General features: G+C 38.1%; 1 long non-coding RNA gene across 3 annotated transcripts in view; it reads left to right on the plus strand.

Moving 5' to 3' along the window:
• Nucleotides 1-23231, plus strand: part of LOC307175918 — a 47720-nt gene that overhangs the window by 20651 nt on the left and 3838 nt on the right. The window lies entirely within an intron of this gene.

A 23231-nucleotide genomic window follows, 5' to 3' on the forward strand; every position in this document is an offset into this window, starting at 1 on the left:
GGCCAGCTAGGACTTATAACATTACTTTGGCCTGATCCTATAATTGCAATAGCATAGGCTTGGCTTTCGGTTGTTTAGTCTGCTTCTAGTTACTGAGACCTAACCATAAACTTCCAAAAGTTTCCTTTTCTGCTCAAATTAGCCATATCTGGTTCCTGATGATTACAAATAAGACCTTTCCTGATATACAATGGTGACCTACTTATCCAGGTAGATGTAACATCGTCCTGGCAGGAACAGAGGGCAGGCAAGTTCCTTGAACAGCTGAACAAGAAGAAAAAGACCTAAGAAGGAAGAATTGAAGCCAGTTCTGCTTGTGTTATAATTCTACCAGCAGCTACCTCTGTTTCACAGACCACGTGCTAAGGACTAGACGAGCAAAGTAGACCCAGGCCTTCCAACCCAGAGACCAGCTGAGCTGTACCGTGGACAATCTAGGATGTGAAAGAATTCACTCAATGTCTTTGTCACTTGACACATTGTTCCTCTCTTTGGGAAGTAGCTTCTTTGTGTGACAAGAATATGCTAAACCGACACTTAAGTGGACAGAGTTGAAAGATGCCAAAATTAGCTACAGAAAAAAAGGCGTAAAGACTTGTATTTTCTGTTATTTGAAGGTGTTAAGACCCCACATAGAATATGAGTCCTTCAAAGGAAAGTTGTGAATGGCCCAGGCAATGTTGAATTTCCATGTGGCAATATGTCCTTGATCGGTCATGATGATGATGGTAGCATCAGTAGCATTTATCAGTGTTTCCTGGGTGAGAGGCACTTTATCCTAATGACCTTTTATCCCCATGACGACCCTGTGAAGTAGGAAATACTGTTTCAGCATCTTCAGGGTTTTTTGTTTTTTTTTTAAATCGGGAATTTACCCTAGATCACAGTTGGGTGGTAGAACGATCAGAACTGGACACTAGCCTTTCCTGAATTCCCAGGGTGTGATCTTAGCAGTTGTATTGCCTGATGCAGAGCCATGTAAATGTTGCCAAAGCAATGAAACGTGTACCTATTTCTAAGAGATTCTAACTCAGAAGCTCTGGGGTTAAGTGCAGAGCAGTTGAGTGTGATTGTCTTTACAGACAGTAGATAACTTAAGAGAAGTTGTTTAAAAGTATATTTGCATATTGCACTACACTGTCATATCTGTGATTGGTTAGCTATTGAGTAAACTAACACAAATCCCAATCCCATCTCTAATCTCATTCATCTCTTGTATGATATTTGACCTAATTGAGGCAGTTTTTTTTTTGTTCTTCCCCACAAACACACATCGAACATCCAAAACATGCTTACCATTTGTGAGCATATTCTCGTAGTTATTTAGGAGTTGAGTAAGAGTGAGAGAGAAGGGCTTCCCTGGTGGTGCAGTGCTTGAGTGTCTGCCTGCCGAGGCAGGGGACGGGGGTTCGTGCCCCGGTCCGGGAAGATCCCACATGGCATGGAGTGGCTGGGCCCGTGAGCCATGGCCGCTGAGCCTGCGCGTCCGGAGCCTGTGCTCCACAACGGGAGAGGCCACAACAGTGAGAGGCCTGCGTACCGCAAAAAAAAAAAGAGTGAGAGAGAAAAAGACACATAAATATGAAATACAGTCATCATTTTTTTAATATCCTTTATGTGTGTTTTTAATATCCTTTATGTTGTTAATCCCTCTTAGTATTTACTGCCATTCACTCATTTGTATTATTTGGGGTATAGCAGTTTATTCGCACAGCAAGTTTACATATGGCTTATCATTTGTATTCTATTTTAATAACACTAATAATTATAGACTATTAACAAACTCATCAGACCCTACATATTAATTTCAAAATCATGAAAATAAGGTGTAAAATGAGGTGTAAAGTGGAAAATCTATGTGTACATTTTCATTGGTGGAATGAGGAGCTACCTGAATATCACTCCTTTAGCTTTTCCTTCAAATGGTGCACTTTTTCCTCCATGCATAGGAGTCACTTCCATTAGGTAAACAGTAGTCTTGAGGGCAAACCTCAGAAGTAGAAACAGGAGAACTTTTCAGTTATGGTAAAATCAAACATAGTTTTCTTCAGTAGTGAAAAAACAATTCATGAGACGTTCAACCACCGTGAGTTCCATGGTGAAAAACTTTCCGCTTATAGATGCAACTTCCCCCAGAATTCTGAGAAATGTCAGTAGTAGAAAGAGGTGTTGCATACACCTGTTTCATTTCCCTCTGACTTTTCCTTCTCCTTTCTCTATTGACATTAAAATCTATAGTGAAAGCACATAGTAAGCAGTCTAGGACAATTGATATGACATTTGATCTAAATCACCAAAGTCTATTTTAGATGGGGATGCTGTGAGAGTCACAGGAGGGGAAAAAATCTAGAATTATTCTTATGTGATCAAATGTACTAAAATAACAAAAGCAAATCTTATTTCTAGCTAATAACATAGCATTCCTTATATGATGTCATATTATGGCAGAAAAGAAATATATGCGTCTATTTTCTTCTATATTAAAACTGCTAAGGAGTGGGGACCAATGAACTAAATCAATTGTTTTGGGTTCAAGTTGTAGTTTTTAGTAGCCATCCTTCTTAGCAAGTTTTCAGAAGCAAGTGTAGTTCGTTTACTATCACCACTAAATGTGCAGTTGTGTAGATTTGTGGAAAAAAGTATTATCAAATATATATACTTTAAAATGATTTGTGTAAATTTATCTATTCATATTATTATTCTCCCCAAGTAAATCAAAATATACTATATACTATGTTTTTCTTCTATAGCTTAAAAGGGGAATGTATGTTGAAACTTATTCAAATATTTATTAGGTGTCTACTAAGTGCCAGGCACTCTACTAGGCAGTAGAGATGTTGTATTAGAGGTGGAAAATGTCCTTGACCTCCAGAACTGATACGCTTGTAAGAGAAATACTGGGTCAAACTAAGTCAACAGTTTCTTTGCTACAGGGCTTTTCACGAGTCTTGTGAAATTGAGTCTCTGATAAGGAGATGTAGTGGACAACAGATCCCAAATTTATTTGAAATCTTTTCCTTCATGGACTGTCTCACAGGATTTATGATCCACTGAACACACCTTGAGAGACACTAGTATTCTGCAGTGGTTAGTTAATTGTTTTCTATTAAACAACTTTATACTGAATCCATGATATTATTCTGGATGTTTTGGAGGATACAATGATGTACATGGCCACTGTGATGATAAGGGGTCCAGTTTAGTTAAGAAGAGAAACCACAGGAGTTATAACTTAATGTAACAAAGAAATACACACACATATACATATATTTATATGTCAATTACTATTTATATAGTATACAATGTCTTCTGAAGAAGATAGAGTTGTTTGTAACTTGGGATCTCACAGGAGGTTTCACAGAGAAGGTAGACCCTGAGCTGGGCAGAAGTTCAGTAAGTTAATTTGGTTCTGACCGTACGATAAAATGAGGTATTTGCACTGGTCAATCTGACCTTGATGGAACAGCATTCCGTTTGCAGGGAATAGTGTGATCAAACATGCAGTGCTGGTGATGGCCAGATTGTAATATTCCAGTAGCTGGAAAGTGTTGAAACATCTGCTTTCACCACGGTCTAGAAAAGTGAATCTCAAGTGAAATGCACGTATAATGGAGGCCAGTGCTCTTTGCTTTGTACACTGCTTTGATTCTACAGCATGCAACAATGTAGTGATCTGTTTCAGATTGTCATTATTCGAGAGGGTTCTTAGTAACAGGAGTGGAAAAGGAAGACCTCTCTTCCTGTGTTTCTGCCCTATGCTCTTAAGCCAGAAAAGGTACCAACATCACTGACCTGACCTTGTCTCAGGTATCTATCAGGATCTACTAGAATCATTCTAATGAAAGGTAACTAGACATCCAAAGGACTCAAAAGATACACTATAACCTTTGTATACTTTATATACCTGGTGAAACAAAAATGTCACCTGGGTGGTCCCCTTCCCTAGAAATACCAGTATGCTTTTCCAGTGCATGGCAGAACTTTGCAGGTAAAACTGGGATAAAGGTGAAGAACAGTCTTAAAATTCTAGTCCTTGAACAGCACCTAACACAAAACAGGTTTTCAATAATCTTAGCAACAATATTCACAAATAATGACCATCAGCGTAACTGCTCTTTTGTGCCAAAATACATTACCATATTACTTTTTTTCCTTCAGCTTTACAACTTGGGTTCTATTATTGTTTCCATTTTGCAGATTAGGAAAGTGAGGCTCAGAGATGCTAAGTCACTTGGGCAAGGTCACAGAGCTTGTAGGAGATAAACCTGCACCCTTACTGTTGGATCCTACAAACCAGACCATAATTTAAGTCCTTGAAAATATACCTCAGAACATTTGAGTAAATTAATGAATAAATCCTCCTAGTCAGACTGACCAGATCATTATGTTAGGTTCAGCTATAAGTGGAGGAAAGTCATAATCATAGTTGGACAGTTAATACAGTAATTTACTTGCTTTGAATTTTCTAAATGATATTTAGCTGGTAGTTTCATGATGATAACCATCGAATAAAAACAGGCATATTTTGGTCTTTGGAATAAGATCTCATATTGAGTAAAATACATATTGATTCCTAGACCTATATGATGTGAGTAACAGATGACATTGAGATGTCATCTAGAAGTACTCCTGTGCAGTTCATCATGTCAACCCAGCTAATAATTTTAGAATCTTCAGAGTGAATAATATATGCAGCCATAAAGCATATTTCTAATCAATGCAAATAATGTTTTTCCTATGCTAAACCCAGAGTTAAGTTATAACACGCATCGTAAGATTAATGGGCCATTTTTTCTTCATCACTTTGCTAAATTGTTTAGTCTGGAAACCATTCAGAAGGTTGCGAATTGGAGCTGAGCAGTAGTAGTGAGACTGTGCCTCTGATGATGAAACTATTTCCACCCCGACCCCTACTGCTCCCTTCTTGGGAAAGAAGGCAACATTTCTCCTAGAAAAAGTCACAGGTTTATAAGCTGGCTTGTATAATACGTTTGGAGGAATATTGTGTCTTTTAAGCAGAGCCTATCTCAGCATATAAAATATTTTTTACCTACCATTTAATGAAATTAACACTCACTTTGAGGCTAGGTCTTTTGCCATTTGACTCCTGGATCACGTGTATGGATATATTTTTTTCTTGAGACGAAGTGTGAACCCAATATAGTATCCATCATTCAGTCTATCTAGCTGATGTACATCCTCTGAAACACAAGCTCTCTGAGGCCAGGCACTTTATCTGCTCTATCAGTGTAGCCCTGATGCCTAGTGTCTAGCTTTTGGAGATTCTTAATAAACATTTGTACTGAATAAGGTATGTACATGGTGAGCAAAAGTTGGCTTCCCATTTTACAGTCAAGAGTATCCCACTCATGTTCTGTGAACACTAGATAGCAGAATCTTACTATGTTATTTTTCTGTTCCCTTTGCAAGTTTCCTGAAAGGGCATTCCTGTCCTTAGAATGTCCATCTCCTCCCATCTTCCTGGAGAATAACTCTTCTTTCTTAAATACTTAGTCCCATTATTGACTCTTTAAGATTGAATTTATTACCTCCTTACAAACAGAAAAATGCAGTGCTGTTTTTTTTTTTTTTGGACATTTATCACCAGAAAATTATTCTAACACCTGAAATTCTGGACCTAAAATGCCTGGACTAGTGGTTCTCAAAGTCTGGTATCCAGACCAGCACATCAGCTGCACGTAGGAATTTTTAGAAATGAAAGTCTTGGGCCCTGCTCCAGACCTACAGACTCAGACACTCTGGGGGTGGGGCCCACTACCTGTTTCAGCAAGCTCTCTTGGTGATGCTGATGCATACTTAAGTTTGAGAGCCACTGCTTAGACCTAGAACTTAAGGTTTAGGCTTTGGACAGATCTGAGTTCTAAACTACTGAGACACTGGAGTGACCATGAGCAAGTTACTTCTGGGAACCTCTTAGCATCTGTGTGCCTTGCTTAGCTAATAGTGATTTTAATTAATTAGAATAATGCACACAGTGTACTCAAGAGAGTAACCAAAGCATACTTTATGTTCCATAAATTCTAGCTGTTTACGATTATCATCAATCAGAGCTTACTGACACATCCTGAAGACATTCTTCTAATAAGTGTAATAATATGGTTTGTAAAATTAACAGCTTAGAAGAGCATATTACAAAGTTCATCAGACAGGGTCTCAGCAGGAAATCAGGGGTACATCAATAAGGATAAATTGAGCCCAATGTAGAGAATCAAGAGATAGTGTAGTGCCCTGGGTTCAGTAAAAGTGTGGCTACTTTATAGGAGATGAAAGAGAAAGGAAGCCTTGCTGGAGAGAGAGTCCTCCCCAAAGATGCTGTGATGCCCCACAGAGAAGCACTATATGTTAGTTGGGGGATGCAGCCAACTCCCAGCAATTTGGCAAGAATTAATACCCTAACTTCACTCCCGTCCTTCGTTCCCTACAATCTTCTATTGGTACTTTTCATTGGTGAGCCAAACGGAAGCCAGAGCAAGGACACTTACTAAGATAGGCCATGCAAGCCATCCATATAGAGTTGGGTGGAGAAAGGATGTGGAAGGGCAAATAGGACATATTTCCCGTAGGTGGTAAGCGAGCTGTAAAATCACTCGCCCTTCTAACATCATTGCCATTGCAGGAGCACGGAGGAGCAAGTGGTTAGTTCTGACTTGGCAGATCCAGGAGACTGCAGGACAGAACTGGTATATGAGTTGGGCTTTAAAGGTAGATTTGAATTTTAATGGAGAGTATGGAGTAAGAAATGGTGAAGAACCAAGGGAAAGGGAGATTCATTGCAAATGGAGAAAAGAAAAGTGGCATAAAGATAAGAAAAGTCAAGACTTACGGAAGAGATAGCAAATACTCTGCGTGTGACTGGAGCAGAGAATGGGTAGACGAAGGCTGGAAGTTAAGATGAAGTCATCCTTGAATAACATTAAAGTTTCCTCCTTTAACCTCAATTTCCACCTTCTACTCCCTTCACTAACATTGGAAAATTAAAAGTGAATTTGACTGGGTTGGTGACAATGGCAGTATGAAGCAAAGAGAGGAGAATAAGAGTAAAAAAATTAGTAGTACCTTGGTGAAGCTGGGTAAATGATGGGTGGTGGTGTCACGTCAAAGCATGGGCAAGTGATTGTGACAAATATAGGCTTATTTCTTGACTATATGACTTCAGTTAAGGTACTTAAGCCCTCTAGGCTGCAGTCTCCCAACCTGTAAAATGGGGATAAAACCTCACTTCCTCCAAGGTTTCTGTGAGGATCTAGTGAGAAATGGAAGTAAGAGTTGAGTCCAGTAATCAGTTTTTAATACATATAAACTAATGTGAGGATAAGGGTAAGAATACTTGCTATCATTTATTGAATACTTATTATGTGTCCAATATTGTGCTAGTCTATTTACATATCTTTTCTCACTTAGCTTTCTTTTCTCTTATCTGCCTTTGTATAGGCAAGAGATAACTGATGGCTCAGTTATGAGGAAACGCAGTTGTGAGGAAAATGTCAGAGGGAAAATGTACCAGAAAGTTAATTCCTAATGGATCTGTCAGCCTTAAACAGAGCATGTCTGTGCTAAAATGTGTAAAATATCTGTGCTAAAACTACTCAATTGGACAAGTTTTGATAAAGTATTAACTTAATGAATAGGCATAAACAGCTTGGAGCTTTTTGGAGGGTATGTGGTAATATTAGTATTGGTGTGATGACTTTTGAAAGTTCTATGGCGTATAGAAGTCAAAAAGAAGACCCGGAAAGGGGGAAAACTCTCTCAAAGTTATTGGGGAAGTCTGGCTAGTAAGACTCCAAAAGGGAGAATCAGTAAGAGGCCAGGTTATTCATAGGCCTTCTAAGAATGTGTCCATGAGAAATATTTACAATGATTGGATGCCGGGATAAAGGAGAACACTGGCTCCACAAATGGTAACTTATTTTACACAAACAGGCTAATGATAAAAATAATGGAAATCTGATGGATTTTTGAGAGTTTCATTGACCAAACTGAGACAAAAGTGCATAACACCTAGATGCTCATAGTTTTAATCAGTTCCCTTTGGAGTCAAGCAAAGATAGCACCTGAAATGGTAAGGGACGTTTATGCAAGGTCACAAAGATTTTTGGTGGTGCATTTGGGATATAAACCCATTTCCGTAAGAATTCTTTCAGAAGTCAAATGTTTTCTTGTCAAAAATAGGATGAACTTACTTCCAAGAAAAGTTCCTAAGAAAAAATAATTTGAGTAATGAAGAACACTGATGTAAGAGTTAATTTAAGAACCCAGAAATAGAGGTAAAGAGTAAAGCAATTATGGGTTAAGAGTCTGCATAGGCAGAAGGAGCGGAGCGGCTGCTGCTCAATGGCAGAAAAGCCGCCGGTGTTCTGACCAATTCGTCGCCCTAGCAGTTGCGGGGGAGTTTCCTGCCGGCGCGGCTGGAGTCTCTGTTTCTCAGGGTTCGGTGGCTGGAAGATGCTCCAGAGAGACGAGGCTGCGGCGGAGGAGGTGGCGGCGGCCGAATCGGCAACGGCGCTAGGGTGGAGAGAAGGCGGCGGCGGCGTGCGGGGCCCAACGGTGTAAACAGCCCCGGAGGCGGCGGAGGCGGTGGCCAAGACCCCGAGGGGGAAGCGGCGGCTGAGCCAGGGTCGCGCCTCCGTTGGAAGCCTGGGCTGAGTGCAGCAGAGGGGTTCTGCGGCGGGCGCGAGCGGACGTCCTAGACCTCGCCTCCCTCCCTCGCCCCAGGTAAGACCGCTGGGCGCCCCGCCGCAGGGGGAACGGCTCGCGAAGCCCCGGACCGTTTTCGGGGTGCCACCGAGCTGCGGCCGGGACCTCTCCCCGCTTAATCCTCGCCTCTTTCCCTCGGCCGCGGAGCCCAGAGGAGCCCAGAGGAGCGGGACGCCGGGCCTGGCTCCTGGCTAGGCCCCTTCCCCAGCCGCCGCCTCCGCGCTCGGCCGAGGCTGGGAGAGGCTCGGGGCAGGAAATTTTAGTTTGCTCCAAAGCCTGGAAGTAAACTGCTTGTCCCTGTTCTCTGCGAGCATCTCTTTCACCTGAAAGCACTGGGGCTACTCCAGGCCGTAACTCGTCACTTCCTGGTGCATGCCTGTTTGAAAACACTACCTTTCCCATTTGTTTCCTCATTAGCTTCTGCCTTTCTCTGCGCTCCATTTCACTTCCTCGTTAAATCTTCTTTCTCGCTCTTCTGTCTACGCCTCTCACCACCTCCTTCCTCCTTAGCGACTTTATTTAAACGTTTCTCTTTTTCTTCTCAGGAGACTCTGGTCTTCTCTTCCCTGTCTTCCCCAGCAGTCCTTTTCGGATGTCATTCTTTTTACTAGTGAAGTTCTTAAATGAAACTGCTATCGTCAGTATCCCAGATCTACCAGAGGCCCATTAAGAATAGACTCACCAGCTTTAAGTGGCAGATCAGTTTCTGATTTCACCGAGCCTAGCATCCTTTTTAAAAAATTGTATTATTAAATGTAGAGTGTGGAAATAGCCCTGAAGTTATTTTTAAAATGAAGGGCTCAATGAGTGTTGGAAATAGTTATTTCATTTTTCAAGTTGCATGACCTCTAATGTCAGATTGAGCAGATCTAGAACATTTTTGCCCATCCTGTTTGGCAGAATGCTTCTTAAGCGTTTTGATAGCGGCTCACATTCATCACTATTCAAGTTGGCTTAAAAACAGTTTGAAAACTTTAGAAAAAAGACATTATGAGAACAACTAGGAAGCTGTTTTGATGAAGTCACTGTTAAATACCTTTTAAAATAGGCTTCACATGTTTAATGTATCAAAATAAAGTTGGCGGGAGTCTTGTAAAAAGGATTGTTTAGGAATTTGAGTAGTCTTAAGAGTTATGTAGCTATTTTGGGAAAAACATTCTTTTTCTGTTAACAAACGTTTACAACTCCTGCGATGTGAGAATTACCGAGGTTTACTGTGGGATTAACACAGGAACTCATTTTATTTGAGCTACTACATGGATGTAGAAGTGGTAAATTGTTCAGGTTAGCGTATATCAGTATGTAGAAGAAAAAAAAAAAAGTCTGCATAAATTCCCCTGGAAGGGGGATATGGTCAGAGATGGCAATTTGAAAACAGTGAGTCACCAAAAGTAAAAGTAAATTACAAGCTGTTTTGGGGGTCTTCAAGAGAGATTTTATAGATTGAACAACAACAGCAGCAAGGATAAAATATAACGCTGTCATGTAGACTGCAGCCTGAAAAGAAAGCATTGCAGAAAAGCCACATCATCCTGAATTTATATTTCCGTGCATTTGAACAGATTGGAGAGCAGTAAAGTTGTTTTAAGAGCGAGTGATTTAAGTCAGCCAGCTTGTGAAGAATACGAGATATTTTTGCATTTACATTAACTTATGTCCATAAATAACGAACTTTAACAATGAACAAAATCCATAATCCTGATAATGCTAAGAAAACTGGAAAGATACCTTTACCTTGAAAAGACAGGATAAAGAAGACAGCATAGAAATTTAGGGAGATTGCAGTTTTGGAAAACTTACATTAACATTTATTAGCTGCTACAGCTTTGAAATGTGATGATTTAAAGAAAGAAGTAGACTGTTGATTTCTAAAAGGTAATGTGTTGGCTGAAAGAGAAGAGAATCTTGTTGAGACCTAAAGTGTTCTTTTAAGGATACATTTCAATGTCATTTCAAAAAATAAACACATTTCCCATAACAAAACAGTGAGGTTAATGGAATAATGCAGGTGAAAGCTTTTTGGCCCGAAGGAGTTCCATCCTTTGGAACAAAGTTTTATTGTTGAACACACCATGACCCAGGCCTGTGAGTGCCAGCACAGTGGCTGTTTTTACAAGATCTGGTACAATATTCACAGTAGTTCTGGCCTTAGCACGAGGCAAGGATCATTCTTTTTGTATCTTCCTGATTGCTTCCTCTACAGAAATGGGATAATCCCTCCTCTTCTAAACTGGAAAGTAGTTTCTTCCCTCAATAAAACTAGTTTCTTCTCCAGGTTGAGCCTTTCCAACTCTTAGAGGTCTAAAATGAATGATATGAAACATACTGTATTTGCATCTATTTTTATTTAAGAGTTATCTAAGGAGATTTATCTAATTAAATAGGAATTTCCTAACAGATGCCAAAATAATCAACAAGTTTTCTTTAGAGATCATATATATTATATAACAAGATCCACCTAAGAGTTAAAATATAAGTAGGTATACAATTTAACTATTTGAAGATAATTTTTCTTCTTACCACTGAAGCAATAAGCAGGTAGTAGTACAATTTGGGGAAAACAATATTTCTGGCTTTTGTTTGTTTTATTTTAATTTGTGATATTCATGAGATCTTTTGTGAAGCCTTTGGGTATATAGTAAAATTCATGGGTTTTTAACTTTGTATTGACTCGTATTTTTGTAGGTTTTAAATTTTCTTCTGGCTTTAATTTATACTATCTCCTTTTACTTTTTCATTTAGAAATAATGTATTTTTCTCAGGATTGCAATCTCAGTGCAGTCCTCTACTTTTCTATTTGTTGGACGTTCTCTTAGACGTCTACATTTTTGTCTAGTTAGTACATTTCTAGTTTTTTATACAATTGATAAGAACTCTTTAATCTTATGAATTCTTTATATTTACTCTTTGGAGACAAGACTTATAGGGATTTCCTTGGGCTTAAACTAGAAAGAAAAACGAATTTGCTTATGAAATGTTGAAGGCTTTGTTACAAAGTGGGTTAACATTATATGTATGTTTGAAATAAACTACTTCAACCAGAGCATCTAGCTGTTAACGTCCAGATTAATATCTATCATAAAATATGTGCATGCTTCCAACACATGGCATTGCCTCCTATTCCTGCATGTCCAGGAGAAATTGTTTTGTCTTGTAGCAAAAGGCGTTAGCTCTTGGCACTTTTTTTTTTTTTTTTTAATGACAGCTATCCAAAAATCAAGCTGAACCCTTGCATGTGAGGACAGAAAAGGACAATTTTTAGACAGGTCTAATATCCAGTTGTACCTTTCAGTCACTTAGAGAGAAGGCTTAGACCCCTGAAGCCCAAAGTCACAGGTTTTTTAGGATTATGGTGGTATATACCTCCAGTTTATAGGAAAAAAATGCGTTGTAGAAAATCCAAGTTAAATTAGGACTAAAATCCAAGTTAAATCTAGAACTAAAGTTTTACTGCCCCCAATACTTGTAAACTCTGGGTTACTGCTCTGTTGTCCATTTCATCAGTTGCAGAATATTCAAGTTAGTCTTTCAATGCTAACAAGAACATAAAAATGCATTATGTCTAAAAGCAGAATATGATTGCCAAGCCAGATCTGCGCATTACCTGAGAGTTTGGGGGGCCACCCAAGCGGCATCTACTTGTTTGCTACTGACCTTCATTTAGACTTGCTCAAGAATTGTTACAATGTAATAACATACACCCTTATGTACTCTTGAGTTTATTGAAAAGACACAGCAAATGTGCACACACACACACATACACACCAGCACACCAGCACGCACCTACTCTAGAGCCTAGAATTGTAAGAGTCAGAACTTTTTATTTGCTTCTGGATTAAGATGGACCCTGTATTTCCTCAGCATGCTAATTAGAAACTCTATAAACAATTCAAAACCAGCTTCTTAAAATTCTGTTTTACAAAAATTGATGTTAAATATTGTCCTCAGAGAGTTCTACTCTGACTTTTCAAATTGTTTTTTTCTCCCTTCATGGGATAAACAGTTAGGGTTTCTTTTTGTTTGTTTTTTTATCTCGCATGTAAAAAATTCTATCTTAAAAGCTGATTTATTATTTCTTCCTTAGCATGGATGACATGGGAACAAAGATGATATTTCATCAGTCTTGTTTTTATTTAAGTTGAAAGGTTATATATTTCTACTATCTACTGCAATATTGCTAAATATTTTTATAGTGCTTGTAAATCTTATGACATTATTTTTTTAGTTTGTATTTCAGGCATTTACTCAAAAGGGACCATATGCCTCAGTTCATGTCACTCTATCATCAGTGTGTATGGTCACTCTGTTTTCTAATACTTTTAAGATTGGTTTTGGCCCCGACATTCCTCTGCCAGATTTATTTCCTTTATTTTCCCCTATATAGCACCATTTGGGCCATTTAATAAATAATTTCCCAACTCACCTTTCATAGTTATTTTAAACATGTGTATCTATTTGAAATACCGAATTGTTTTGTATTTTCTAATTTTTGCAAAAGTAGTATCGACTAAAAATCACATCCTATTCTTTTATTTTTTCTACACAAAATTATTGTTTTAAAATTTGTGTTGCTCCATAGAAATTATTGCTTCTGGCCACTGTCTAATATTCCACCATATGTTAATACCATATTTTGCTTATCCATTACCCTGGTGATACATACTTAGGCTATTTTCAACACTTTATGTCCACCATAAAGCATTAATACACTCTTTCCACATGTCCCCTTGAGTAACAGTGCAGAGTAACAGTGCAGCTGTGGAATGGCTGAGGTAGAAGTCATATATATGCCTTATTTCACAGATTCCTCCCTGGAATAGCTGTACCATTTTCCCCTCACCAGCAATACTTGGAATTTCTCTCTTGCCATATCCTTTGTCACCACACGCTGTTTTTCTGCATTTTTAAAAATTAATTAATTAATTTTTGGCTGCATTGGGTCTTCGTTGCTACACTCAGGCTCTCTCTAGTTGCAGCGAGCGGGGTCTACTCTTCGTTGTGGTGCGCAGGCTTCTCATTGCAGTGGCTTCTCTTGTTGCGGAGCACAGGCTCTAGGCGCGCGGGCTCAGTAGTGTGGCTCCCAGGCTCTAGAGCGCAGGCTCAGTAGTTGTGGTGCGCAGGCGTAGTTGCTCCACAGCATAATTTGCATTTTAACTTCTGGAAATTTGGCATGTGTGGATTCATATGAAGTAAGGTGTTTTAATTCTGCATTGCTCTGATTCTAGAAAAGTTAGGTCTTCATATACTTTCTTGCTATTCATGTTTTCCATTCTGTGAATTGCCTATCATGACTTCGCTCATTTTTCTTATTGAGTATTGTGTGTCTTTAGAGATGTAGAAGTTTTTGTATTCAGATGTTGAGTCCTTTGTTGGGTTTTAGATAATGTATGTGTCTTCTACCCATCAACTGTTTTTCAGTCTGACTTTGGTATCCTTTATTGTACATAAAATTCTAATTTTTTATTAAAGTATAATTGATTTACAATATTATGTTAATTTCAGGTGTACAACATGGTGATTCAATATTTTTATAGATTATGCTCCATTGAAAGTTACTATAAAATATTGGCTATATTCCCCATGCCCTACAATATATCCTTGTATCTCATTTATTTTATACATAGTTGTCTGCACTTCCTAATTCCCAGTCTGTATCTTGCCCCTCTCGCTTCCCTCTCCCCACTGGTAACCACTAAATTGTTTTCTATATCTGTGAATCTCTTTCTGTTTTGTTGTATTCATTCGTCTTATTTTTTAGATTCTACTTATAAGTGATATCATTACAGTATTGGTCTTTGTCTGACTTATTTCACTAAGCATAATACCCTCCAGGTCCATCTATATTGTTGTAAATGGCACAATTTAATCATTTTTTATGGCTGAGCAGTGTTCCATTGTGTACATATGGCACGTATTCTTTGTTCATTCATCTGTTGATGGACACTTACGTTGCTTCCATATCTTGGCTATTGTAAACAATGCTGTTATAAACACTGGATGTGGGTGCATGCATCTTTTCAAATCAGTGTTTCTGTTTTCTTCAGATATATACCTAGGAGTGGAATTACTGGATTATATGGTTGTTCTGTTTTGTTTTTGTTTTTATTAACATCTTTATTGGAGTATAGTTGCTTTACAATGATGTGTTAGTATCTGCTTTATAACAAAGTGAGTCAGCTATACATATACATGTGTCCCCATATCTTCTTCCTCTTGTGTCTCCCTTCCACCCTCCCTATCCCACCCCTCTAGTGGCTACATCAGTTAACATTCCCACCAACAGTGTACCAGGGTTCCCTTTTCTCCACATCCTCGCCAAGGCTTGTTAGTTTTGTTCTTTTTTATGATAGCCATTCTGACATGTGTGAGGTGATCTCTCATTGTGGTTTTGATTTGCATTTCCCTGATGGCTAGTGATGTTGAGCATCTTTTCATGTGCCTGTTGGCCATCTGTATGTTTTCTTTGGAAAAATGTCTATTCAGCTCTTCTGCCTATTCTTTTAAATCAGATTTTTTATATTAATAAATTTATAATTTTAATATAGTTAAATTCATCACTTTTGCTTCATACAATGTATGCTTCTTTATTTTTCAAAGATCTATTTCATCTCTTACCCTGAAATCACAAATATATTACCTTGCAATTTCTTTTATTCTCTCTAGATTTTATTTTTCACATTTAAGTATTAAAACTATTGTATTTTAGTTTTGTACATTAGGTGGAATTATATAACATAATGGTTAATAGAATGATTTCTGTGGGGTTTAAGTTCCAGCTCCACCATGTACTTCCTAGGCTAGTCATTTTATCTCTCATACCTCAGTTTTTCCACCTGTAAAATGAGGATAATAGTTTATGCCTTGTGGATTTTTTTGTGAAGATTAGGTGAGCTATATAGGACTGGGTACAACATAAGTGATATCACTAGGTTAAGATCCAGTCTCATCTCTCTTTTTAAAATGAGACTGTTTCCCCAAAAGCTGTAATTCAACTTCCTCCATTGGACTATGATTCCATCTCTTTCATGTGCCAACTTTCTATCTGTATATAGCTCTATTTCTAGGCCACCTGTTTGATTTGTTTTCTTATTTGCTGTTTCTTCCAAGGGCATCACAGGTCTTATCTATCATGACTTCCCAATATATCTTAATGTGTAGGGCACATTCTCCATTTTGAGCTTATTTTTCAAAACTACCTTAGCTGTATGGAGAACTTTATTCTTCCAGATACATTTTATTTTACTTTATTTTATTTTAATTTTTTTATAGGAGATAGAGCAATCTGCTCTTTTTTTTTTTCTTTTTTTTTGGCTGCATTGGATCTTCATTGCTGCGTGTGAGCTTTGTCTAGTTGCAGCGAGCCGTGGGGCAGGAGGCTACTCTTTGTTGTGGTGCACAGGCTTGTCATTGCAGTGTCTTCCCTTGTTGCAGAGCACAGGCTCCAGGCTCGTGGGCTTCAGTAGTTGTGGCTCGTGGGCTCTAGAGTGCAGGCTCAGCAGTTGTGGTGCACCAGCTTAGTTGCTCCGTGGCATGTGGGATCTTCCTGGACCAGGGATTGAACCCATGTTCCCTCCATTGGCAGGCGGATTCTCAACCAATGTGCCACCAGGGAAGTCCCCCAGATACATTTTAGAATCACTTTTTTATGCTGTCCCTCAAAAAAAAAAAAGAGCTTGGCCTTTTATTACAGTTGCATTTAATTTTATAGATTAATATAAGGACATTTATATTATTATAGTAAGTCATCTCATCCATACCTGTGATATAAATTTCTTTTACTCATGTGTCCTCTAATAAAGTTTTCATTATGAAGATTTTCTGCATAATTTATTAGGTGAAACCCCATACTCTCTATACGTTTTGTTACTGTGGTAAATTCATCTTGTATTGTATCTAGATACTGATGCTATGGAGGAACACAATTGATCTTGGTGTATTAATTTTTTTCCAGCCCCTATGTTGAGCTCTTTTCTTAGATTTAATAGTTTATTGATTTTCCTGTGTTTCCAATAAAATAATCAAAACAATCTATAAATATGACATTTTTATCTATATTCTTCTAAACCTTCTCTCTTTCTATTTCTCTCAATACACAGCTCCAAAAAGGTCGGTTCCAACAGACCAGTAATGTTAGAAATCTTCATCTCAATTCTCTCCTTAAAGGAAATGCTAATTTTTTAAAAAAATTAGTAGTATAATAATTTTTGTTAGTGTATACATGTGCCATGTATTTTTGGTATATAGCCTTTATCAAGGAAAGATAGTTATTATTTGGATCTAGTTTTATAAAATTTACCCAATAGATTTTGAACCTCATGGGATGCTTTTTATCTCTTCTATCTAAAAAGAATGATGATATGATTTTCTCCTTTTATTTAACTAATACAGTGAATCACATGAATTGATTGGCTGATACTGAACCAACCTTGCATTCTCAAGGATAAACCCACTTGACCAAATTGTATTATAGTATAGATTAGCTTTTGCTGTATTACAAACCACCTCAAAACTGAGTGGCTTAGGGAGATCAGCTTGGTGCTTTGTGACCACCTAGAGGAGTGGGATAGGGAGGGTGGGAGGGAGGGAGACACAAGAGGGAAGAGATATGGGAACATATGTATAACTAACTGATTCACTTTGTTATAAAGCAGAAACTAACAAACCATTGTAAAGAAATTATACTCCAATAAAGATATAAAAAACAAAAAAACAACAAAAAACTTAGTGGCTTAAAATAGCAATTACTTGGCCATTTGGGACTGGATTCATCTGGGTAGTGTTTTACTTTTGGTTTTATCTGGGCTCCTTCATGCAGTTTTAGTCAACTGATGGATCAGCTGAGTGAGAGCTGGTCTGAGACAGCCTCACTCACAGGTTCGGTGGTTGGCTTGGACAGTGGGAGCACCTGGTCCACTTGTCTTCAGAACCTAGTGGGCTAGTCCTCGGCAACTGAGCCATCAAGCTCTTTTGCTATTGTCTCATCATGTGGGTTGAGTATGCCAAAGCCCAGTCCTGCTGAAGTGGTGACTCAGGAATGAGGGTGTCAAAGGGGATTGTACCATAATTTTTGAAACATCCTATCACAATGTTTTTAATATACCTTAAAACTCTGTGGAATAATAGTGTATTTAGGTTTTTGACTTATATTTTTAATAAGGAAAATTTGATTGATTGTAATGTTTTTTTATATTGCCCCTGTTTGGTATAATATTCTTCTTGCACCTCTAGCCCCATTATTCTAGCTTGGGGTACTTAAAATGTATTGAAGGGGATAGAAATGAGTATTGCATCTTAAATAAAAGTCTTGGACAAGTGGTTCCCACTTATCACTGAGGTTGTTCAAAAGGCTGCACTCTCACGGTGGACTATTGAACCCTTATGTACACCAAGCATTACATCTCACTTATACAATATTTATATCACAGCGCCTATGTATAGCACAATACCCATTGCTAATTCAGATTGTGTTTTAAGATATGAGACAAAATGTAAGACTTTTATTATAGTCATAAACATCTAGCAAACCAACCAGAAAATAAAAGCTAATTTTCAGTTGGTTGGCCGAGAACAAAAAAGCGAAGAATACCTCGTGCAAAACCATATCTCTGCTAACTACTGTTGGATTTAGAGCACACACATGCTAAAAAATATCTTCTTATCAAAGATTTGAGGTTGGACCTGAAAAAATTATATCAGAAGTGAAAATAATCATGTGGTCTGACCAGCGTGGATCACACAAAGTAAGTGTATACTATATATAAAGTAGATAGACTACGAGGTCCTACTGTATAGCACAGGCAACTATATTCAATACCTTGTAATAACCTATAATGGAGAAGGATCTGAAGAAGAAATACATATATCTGAATCACTTGGCTGTACACCTGAAACACAACATTGTCAATCAACTATACTTCAAGTAAAACAAAACAAAACAAAAAACTAAGTGTAAAGGGAAGTATAGTTTTATAAATTCCGCTCTGATATCCAATGGACCAACTGAAAGACAACAGAAACTACAACTATCTAGGAGACAGGACATGGCCAGCAAACCAGGCCGTTACCCTCGGTAACGGTCATACCTGCCAAAAAATATACAGACTAGCCTGCATTCATGAATACATAGGAATTCTTCATTTATCTGGCATTGTTAGGCAATGAGGTATTGTATGTTAGGAGAAGTTTTTTTAAAATGACAAATTGAAGAGGAGTTATTTTAACCTTCACTCGGTAATGTTTTTCTAAAATTAAGAAATGTATCTACTGGTGTATCTAATGTTTCCTTGATAACTCGGGGTCATCAGTTCAATCAACGTTTGCATGAATAATGCAAATGGAAACAAGACAGGCATGCTTACTGAAACTGAAAATGACATAGCAATGGCTGGAATAACTGATGAGAGAGCAAGAAAAAAGCAAAACTTAAAACAAACCATGATTGGAAACAATCAGTCAAGTTCTGACTTTCTGTACTTAGTTTCAAAAAGAGATACCACAAATCCCAGCAAGAGACTCCAGCATCATTAGCTGTCTTTCTCCTTTGTTTCCACCTTCCTTTCCTTTTCCTTCTACCCTAGATTGTTCCAGGAAGTGTTTATAGCTCCTTCCAAGACAAATTCTAATACTGCTTTCTCTCACACAAACTTCACAATATGTCCATGTGATAAATAGTGTGGAGGTAAAAGACAATTCATCACAGGCACATCTCCTATGAAAATAAAATTAGAAACTAGCTTCTAAACATGCAGAGAGAAGGGCGTGGTGTCAGGCACTAATTTCCTTGCGAATTCCTCTCCATTTCTAATAGACGTTCTTCTTTACCAAGATCCCTTTTTATTGGTGTCCTATTCCAAACTGCTCCACTCCGCCCATCCTCATCCTGTAAAATACATTCACACTCTTTTGTGACCCTACTTATTTGCCCATTAAATAATCAATCATAGAACTGTTGGAATTAAATACAGAGTGAAATTAAAATACTGGAGTCACTTGGAGGGTTTAAGCAGCTCCACCAGAAAATACTGGGCATGGATTTAAAAGAGGCTGCGTGGGACTTGCTCTTGTCCAAGTTCTTTCTCAAGAAGTATCTGAAATAAGCCTAAATTCAGAGTTAATCAGACTGGCCTGCTTTCTCAGGTGGACTGGAATTCTGCTCTTTCCCCTCAACTCCCTGATGTCAGTGGTACTTTCCAGAGAGGACGTGGACTTCTCTGCCTACTGCAGAAGCTCAGTTCCCCCCGGGTCCGCTCCCTGTCTGAATCCCACACTTGAGGCCAGATGCCACCCTTCCCAGAACATTCGTGGCCTCCATTCAGTTTTTAACCTGCTCAGATTGAGTCCCTCTAGACTCTTTCTGGAAACCTGATCTTCAACCCCTTTCCCTGACCTCGATGGTTACCTGCCTACTTTAGGCCTCAGGTGCTTTAGCTATAAAATGATATAGTTGCCCTTAATTCTAAAGTCTTCTTTCTAAAGCGCTACAATGTGCTGGCTCCTTGAAAATGTTTCTCTTTGCTGGTTTTAATTTTGTAGAGAATTAAAACCCCAGCCACTCTAAAAGACAGTAAGTTACATTGGATAAGGAAAGTGTGCATTTGTAGTTAGATTAACAGGGATGGAAGACGACTTAGTATGTTTTAAGATACTCATGATCCGTTCTCGTGAGAGTCGGGGAAGAAGGGGAAGAGAGTTAATAAAATACCAAACGATTGTGACAAATTAAGTTCACCAAGATGTAGGTGATTAGTTACTACTTGAATAAGCCACACAAATCCAATTCAAGTTGTCCTTTATTTATCTAAGAAGGATCCCAGTGAACTGAGTCCCATGTTCAGTGACTCCACGTTCAATGGCTTAGTCTTTAAAAACTGTTATGTTGCTGGAAGCAGAAATATTGCCCATCAGTCCTAATTGATGTTTAGCTATCACGCACATTTGAAATAAATTTATTACTTTGCCTGATCTCAGTGTAATACATTCCAAAGGGGCAAAGAGCACACGAAAAGTTATGGAGTCTCCATCTTCTACACTAGAGTGTGCAATAAATTACATATTATTTGGCCGAGAAATTCACAAGCCATAGAAACCACACCATTAGCAATGTATACAGTGGTAAACAGCAGGTAATGAGAATGATATAAAACCAAACAGACTGTGTAGGTTGGCACTGCTGCCAATAAAGCAATTATTAAATGCATGCATATGCATCTACGCTAGGTAAGCTCTTTAGGGCAATTGCTATGAGTTCTACATACCTGTCAGGATATTATATATAGCCCAGTTTCTATGCCCTTTATTCAAAGACGCTGAGAAAGGGTTACTCTGGGTAAATTCAGACCTTTTCTCAATATAGAATTTGGTCAACATGCATTCTGAACAGCAAAATTTCACAGTATTTTCCTACACTAATTGCCACCTCAGCAAATGCAGGATTAAGTATAATGGATTATAAGAAGTTAGAAAGGAAAGATGGAAGAAAAGAAGGAAGGTAGAAAAAAGGTGGATATAGAGTACTTCAACATTTATGTAGAGTGGACCTAAAACTAACCTGAGGTTTCCCTGAATTATTAGCATATGCTATAGAAACTTAAATGAAAAAATAAAAAAACCCAGCAAGGGAAACTCAAAGATTCTTTGCTTTTTCACTTTACTGCATATACACGTCCATCTTAAACAATCTATATGCTTATATCCAACAAGAGAGCATTGTTTTGCAAGGCTATTTGGGTTCTATCAGCATGTAAAGGTCAGACAACTCAACTTTAGCAGAGTCAGCTTTCAGGTGAATAATTGTTTCTTTCAGGTTGCGAGCATTTGAATTCTCCAGAAATGTTTCCCAAAACATGAAAATTAAAAGAGTCCTAGGACAGCGTCCTTTAGTAGTTTTATAGTATCAGGGTTTTTGGAGGAGGAGTATCCTTGTCCATTATCAACACAATGATTCCAAGCAGATCAATTTATGCTGAGAATATTATATAACAGAACCCACTTCACCTCCATTATACTGACAATGATCTTCCTTACTTCAACCTTGTGCTTCTTATAAAGTTGAAAATACTGAGCCAAGAACAGACAGTGACAATGCCAGAGACTCAGATGTACCTATAGGTGCCTTCAGACAACATCAGCCACCCAGGCTAAAGTCCTGGTTTAAAACATCCCAACATGAATGAATCTCAAAAACTATATGCTGAGCAAGTGAAGCCAGATCAAAAGGGCACCCACTGTATTATTCAACTTACATGAAATTCTAAACTCGACAAAAGTCATCTCTAAAGATAAAAAACAGATCCGTGGTTGCCTTGGGGTGGGAGATGGGGATACTTTTGCAAAAGCCTGCGAGGAAACTTTCTAGGGTTTTAGAATTGTTATCTATCTTTATGGGGGTGGTAGTTATACAAATGTATACATTAATTAAAAGTCACTGAGCCGTTGACTAAAAATGTCTGCATTTTATTGTATGTAAATGATACCTTAATAAGGTTGATTACAAAGTGAACCAAAACAAAGCAGAAGAAAAACCTCTCAAGACCTTAAAGAAAATACACTGTTTTCTTCCAGGGTACCAGATTGGAAATGAGGCATTGGTCTGTTCTACCCTCAGATTATCCCTAGATAGATTATCTAGTCTATTTTAAAGCGCTAGAGTCCCCTATCAGGAAAACTCACCCCATGTTTAATTTCTTTGATTTCTTCTGTGCCTCTTCTCCCAACACAGTGAAGCCATTCACGGAAGAAAAACCAGCTTTTTCCAACTTTGCATCACCATATATTCTTTGCAAAGCTATTATTTATAGAATAAAATTTGGCGACACTTTGTAAAAATCTAGCTTTTTGAGCCTTACAAATCTTAACAGTTAACCTATTGCCTCCACTGGAATTTGCAAAAAAAATTATTTTGAAAATGAATAGCTGAGAATTGACATTTTTGCTTTTTGTGATTTTCTCTTCCTCTAAGATAGAAGTGAGTAGGAATGAGAAACACATACATAAAGAAAAAAAATTATCTTGCTGCCTTTGCATGGTTATAATTTAGAGGAGGCCCTTTTCAACAATAATCTATTATCAGAATCAATAAAATACAATCTCCATGAAGGCCAGGCCAGGATATTTGTCTCTTTTTCAGCAGATTGCAATACAAACCACATTCATGGATATGCTTCTTGATGATCTTTGTAATACTGTAACAGTTGACCATTTCCTCATGCCTCTTCACCTTAACTTAAACCTGGTTTTTCACTGATGACCTCACATTTCCTTCTCTATCACTTGGTTGTGGGCCTCTTTTCCAACTCCAACTCCAACTCGCATTTCACTCTGGAACCAAAGGAAGACTCACACCTTCCTGTTTTTTAGTGATACCTCAAGGTCATTTCCATATTGTGATCACCCTGAAGAATAGCCAGACAATTGATATTTCAGAGCCATCTGACAGTTTGTAGCTCTAAAAATTAACTAAGGACCGCGTTTGTCAAAAATATCCTAGTTTAAGATTTTGGTAATACAGCAACAGT

The sequence above is a fragment of the Stenella coeruleoalba genome (assembly GCF_951394435.1).
Source record: "Stenella coeruleoalba genome assembly, chromosome: 17".
Classification (NCBI taxonomy): domain Eukaryota; kingdom Metazoa; phylum Chordata; class Mammalia; order Artiodactyla; family Delphinidae; genus Stenella; species Stenella coeruleoalba.